The following is a 6,000-nucleotide window of genomic DNA, read 5'->3' as shown; positions in this document are numbered from 1 at the left end:
CAAGTCTCCTGATTCCAAATATGATTTTTCCCATGTACCTTGCTACCTGCTAACAGAAGTTCACTTTAATATTTCTTATCTAATTCTTCTTCTTTACAGAGATTGTTTTATTCACCATGAAAAGCACCTGATACTAGATGCTCTGAACAGCACAGTATGTGAAGAAAATATTCATGGGAAGAGAGACCAATGAGCAGGCCATGAACCACCAAAGGGCTTGGACCCCCACTACCATCTTCCTCTTCCATGTCAGAGAAAAGAGAGATGTGACACTCTGGAACACACACACACACACACCCCAGTATGTGACTTATTGGGAAGCTCAGAAGAAGGGCTTTGCCCTTAAAAGATGACCACCAGACATCTGCACAACCTCAAAGCCAAAGTCTGGATAAACCCAGTTGTAGAGAAGCTGACTGAAAGAATGACATCCTAGGGCCAAACTCCACCAACTGGGCTCTACAGGTTGTAAAGGAATTTTAAAAAGCAAAATAAAATGTATAGAAGAAAGAAAACCTCAGGGCTTTCCTCCTTTCTTCCTCTCTATATTTCTAAGTCCCCTCTCTCGAGGGGATAATCCCTCCCCAACATCTGGATACACAGGCCAAGGTAGATCTTAAGTTCTGTCCTCCGGTCTTCCCTCACCAGCCAAGTATCCTACTCAAACCAACCAGTCTCCTCAATCTGGAATCCATCCCTTAGACTTCTGTCTTCTGGCCAGCCCTAGACCACTTCCCCTAAACAGATGTCATCTCTCGGGAGCTTCCCCGGGGGGATTTAGAGCTCCTAAAAGCAAGTTTTCCCCCAGGGTCAGCCCAGGAAAGCCCCAGGGCTGGAGCTCTAGGGGTGAAGCGGGGCACCACTCCCATTCCCCCTTGTCTGACCTCCCAGACCAAAACGAACACTCGCGGGTCCTGTTGCACTAACCACCATAATCCGCAACCCCCCCCCCTTAAAAATGTGAACCGTCTCCCTGGAACACTAGCGAGATGCCCATCATTGCTTCTCCCACCCAGCCAACGACACCCCAGCCCCCACACTCCGGGCGATCTCGTGCATGGGGGACGGACTAAGGAGATCTCTGCCTTGCCCTCACCTGTCTACAGTGTCCCGTCGACCCCGAAGCAGCCGCAGGTCCACGCTCGGTGCGCTCAGAGCCCACTCTGCCGCCTGCCCTTTTTTGGGTCCCTGGCGGCTATGTTCCGTCCGGCCCCACATCACTTCCCGTAAAGGAGATGAGAGGTGGGGGCGGGTCCTCCTTTCTTTCCTACACCTCCCTCTTCCTCCTCCTCACCCGCAGGGTACCTCCCAACCGAGGTCTTCGGCCCCTGCGCCCACGTGGGAAGTTAGGTCGCTTTGGCGTCCTCTGATCTCTCCCTCCTGGGGGAAGGAGCGATGGATGGAGCCCAGAGCTAGTAGCAGAACGGGCCCTGCACCTGCCGCCTGATGCCCCACGGGGAAAGTAGGAGAGGCTAGAGAGAGGACCCCGCCCCTGCAACTGGGTAGAAGCCACCTGGAACTCCGGAGGGGGCGGGGGCGGACCAGTGGGAAGAGGGGAGCCCCTAGCTAGGGTTCCTGGGCTTTGCTGCCGATTTCCTGTCACCCACAGACGAAGGTCTTCCCGGCCTTGGCTGCAAGGAGTAAGTGGTGTGTGAGGTTGCTACCAGCTGGGACTGAAGATTTTTTAGCTGGAGTAAAGAAAGGGTTAATGTTTAGTTGAGGAGAAATGAAGGAAAGCGGAAAGAGGGTACTGTTTAGATGGGTGGAAGGACGGAAGGGAATGAACATGTAACGATCCACTTCAGTCGCAGTGTGGCATTTTGTTTAGTCATTCCTTATTAAACTTGCACGCGCCTTCCCAAGAGCCACTTTCAGAAAACGATTCCAAGGACACAGACCCTGCTGCCGGTGCGTGGCTGACTTGAGCCCTAACCCTGACTCTCTTAGGGGTACAGCCCTTTGTCAGTTCACCTCCCATGAGGTCCTAAGCCTAGGATTTCCACTCAGAGCGTACACGCTCACTAAGCATAATAGATAGCTCCGTCCGTCCCATCCTTTATTGGTCTCTAATTTCTGACTTTTGAGAAAATTCCTGCAAAAGGGGAAAGGCAAAAGTATTCTGCTGTGAAAAGGAATCAAAGGTGGCAAAGGAAAGAGAAATATGAGCACAAACCATATTGGTTATAAATGCAGTTCTTCCTGGTATGGGCTAATTCAGTTTAAAAGCAACTTAAACTGTGAGAGAAACAGGATGCATGACCTAATTGCATAGCAAAATGACATAGAACCAAATTGGTGAAATCTGTCAGCCTTTGCTGCCACCTAGCGACTCACTCTTATGCCAGTTTCGTTTCTTTAAACCTAAGGCCTGTGATTATTGAAACAGTTGGACGGCTGAGCTCCTATCCAGAGACACCCTGTTGTTCATTGCTGCTACTGGGTCAAAACAGTAACTGCTGGATCGCAGCTCATAAAACCAGTCACTACTGGTAACTTGTTGCTGAGAACGCCCTTCACTTGTACCTACAGACATCTGAAAAGACTAAAGAATACCCCAGAGGCTCTGCATTTTGAATAAATCCATTCTTGGCAACTCATCTCTGCCCAGTTTTTTTCCCACAGGAACCTCCGTGGGAAATGCTGTAAATTGAAGGAGGGAAAGATTCTGGATGATGTCTGGGAGGTGGATCTGAGGTTCATTTCTACCCAAACCACAATACCTTTGCAGAAGGATTAAGTAAAGAGGCTGAGAAGCTGGCCAGGAAGCCAACCCCAGGCTAGCAAGCCATGTTTGCAGATACAAACAGATCTCAGAAAGCTCTTGGAGAACTTAAGTAGCCTCCCAGGATTGTGTGGGCTCTGAATAGAAACACTTCCTACTCTTGGCCTTTCAGAATTCTCATCTTCCTTCTCCACATCTGACCAGGCATTCCAATTCCCATCATGGGATCCAGGGCTTCTTCTGACTGAGAGACCAGTTTGACCTGGGCCCACCACAGTGCTGCTCTCCAGCCACCTTCATGTGCTGTGTCTCCACCCTCATACCATTTGCCCATCTCTGCTTTCCACCTCTGACATTGGGAACCAGTTCAAGACTGCTGTTCCTAGAAAGGTTACATCAGTCAATTACTCAATGACTCCATCTGTAGGATTTCCCTAACCAAAACACCATCCTCAACCATCACTCCCTGATGTGATGTCTTCCTCAACGAAAACTTAAACATTTTGAGGACAAGAACCCCCTGCCCATCCAGTAACTTGCACACATAAGCAAACTGTTTACTTGAATTGAATCATTAAAAAAAAAAATCGGGGCAGCTAGGTGACACAGTGGATAGCGCACTGGCCCTGGAGTCAGGAGGACCTGAGTTCAAATCCAGTCTCAGACACATAACACTCACTAGCTGTGTGACTCTGGGCAAATCACTTAACCCCAATTGCTTCACCAAAATATATATTTTATATACACACACACACACACACACACACATATATACATCTCAAAGTCTTTAGGATATGTAAGGCCATAGTCATTACCACTAGAAATGGGAAGGTTAATACCATTCGTTTATTAAAAGTGAAATAGAAAAGGAGGTAATCTCTAAAACTGTTATCACTCATCTAGTATCAATATACTTCCCTATATTGTTAGTTATCTTTTGAGTTCATGAGTGTTTGTGTATTTGCATTCCCCAATTAAACTATAAGCTCCCTGAGGGCAAGACCCTGGTAGCTTGCAGGAGCTAGACAGCATTGTGAGGAATGAGACATCTTGTTCTTCCAATTCCTAACAAACGCTGGAGCTATGAATCAGGGGCCTCTGTCTGTCCTTCCATCACTCTTAGAATTGGAAGGTATCTTAACGGTCATTTAGTTCAGCTTTAGATACCCTCTACATCAGTGGTATGAAACTCAAATAGAAAGAGCTATTATACTGTACATAAGGATCTCTGTGGGCTGTGTGTTGACTGCCAACTACATAAAAATTAACTGTTCTTTTGTATTTTTATTTATTTTGTTAACGATTTCCCAGTTATATTTTAATCTGGTTCAAGTTACACTCTTAAGTGTTGCAGGCTGCATTGCATAGGCACCTATTTAACATCTTTGTTCAACCATGCAGCTAAAAAGCCAAAGTAAACATTTGGTCTTAATTTCAATTCAACAAATATTGAACTTTCTCACAGGGAAGCCTATTTTTTGGACAACTATTAGCAATGGTCTTAAATTTAGATACCTACCTGTGTGCCTGAAATGAGTCTCTGGCTTGTATAAGTGCCCGCGCTATACGCGTTCCTCCTTTTGAGGAACAACCTGGAACCCTGTAACTTCTGGGATAAAATGAAAATGTTTAGCTGTATCTAGTACATGTAGTTTAGATACATCTAGTATTCATCTCATTTATCTGTCTGCTGCCACTGCTAAATCTAGCTGCCCCAATTTTCCCCTCACTCATCTCTGATTGTTCCATATCCCATTTGATGGATATTTGGTGTTTTAAGTATAAGCAATACCTGAGTTACAAACCCCTGGTTTACAATGTCCCTTCCATGTGAACAGCCATGGCACTGCTCCATGGAACAGAATATCAACTCCAGGCACCAGGTAGCAACATGTTTTTATGATGGACTTGCTACTGCTAAGACTGGGGTAGGGAACTTGTAGCCTCCAGACCATATGTGGCTCTCTAGGTCTTCAAGTGCAGCCCTTTGACTGAATCCCTAAGATAGTAGGGGCCGGGCAGTGGCATAGTCTATGAGGTTCATAGAGCAACTCCATGGTGAGCTGGCAGACTAGTCTGCCCTGACCTTATTATAGTTATAGCAAAGGAGAGGTTCTTTGGCCTAGCCTCTAAATTGGAGCTTACCAAATACGGTGCAGATGACTAGCCATGATGGTCTTCCTGTCCCCTCAATGGGAAAGGCAAGTAAGATTTAAAATACCACATAAATAGAAAAGGTAGAGCTCAGGGACCAATCTTGGCTTGCTTAGTCACTTTTTTCCTATTAAAGAGGCTTTTGTGGGCTAGCCTGGGAATCTATTAAAAATGTATAACAATCTAATTGAGAAAAAAACCTAAGTGGAATACAACCCAAAGTTGTAACTTGGGAACAATTTGTCTAGAGTTTTCAACTTCTTGTAATACCTTCTCATTTATCATCTCATTTGTTCCCAGGCTTTTTGGTATCTAGTGCTTTGGCACCAAAGCACTGATGACTGTTTTGCTTCCACGAACATTGTGATGGATTTTTATGCAATTTTAAGCGAATAGGCATTTTGGCTTTAGAAGGAAACTGTGATTTCCTGATAACTCTAGGCAACAACCCGAAAGCTATTTCTACAATTCTCAATAAGCTAGACTCAAAGAATATACTAATATTGTCAGTTTAGCACAATTACCTACGAAAACAATGCTACAAATTTCTCCCAGGAATATATTTGACTGTGGAATTAAAGTAGATACCACCACTGTTTTTACAGAGAACTTCAGAGTTGCTTTTTCCCTGATATGTTCTTATTTAAACCCAATAACACATAGATGAAACAATCTTTTCGGTGAAATTTCTGTATGTAGAACTTCGTTCGTGCAATTTGGAGTTCTAGCAAAACAATCACTTCTGCTTTATAACTAAATAGTGTCGTCATTTACATTGTAGGTAACACCAGCAACTGTTCAAATATGTGATTTAGCTGCATTGTACTGGTGGAGGCAGGATTTGAAATCAGAACATCTGTTAACCAGCCAGATCCTAGTATCTCATTTTGTTAATTATTTATAGATTTTAATTTTATGTACTCATCACAGATAACTGAAATTAGACCTTACTAGTTTTACTAAATTCATTCAGAAGGGAAAATAATTCTTTATATTTTAAAAGCATTGTGTATATCCTTGTTAATATAAGCTAGAGGCTGCACAAAAGCTATCAAAACACTAAGCCTGGAAAACTGATATTGGGTAGATGACAATTAGGTTTTTTTTAAGTACTTTTTCAATTA

The sequence above is a fragment of the Phascolarctos cinereus genome, unplaced genomic scaffold (genome assembly GCF_003287225.1).
Source record: "Phascolarctos cinereus isolate Bilbo 61053 unplaced genomic scaffold, phaCin_HiC Scaffold_3;HRSCAF=262, whole genome shotgun sequence".
NCBI classification, from domain to species: Eukaryota; Metazoa; Chordata; class Mammalia; order Diprotodontia; family Phascolarctidae; genus Phascolarctos; species Phascolarctos cinereus.
The sequence above is the reverse complement of the archived record's forward strand: the minus strand, read 5'-3'. Positions refer to the sequence as shown.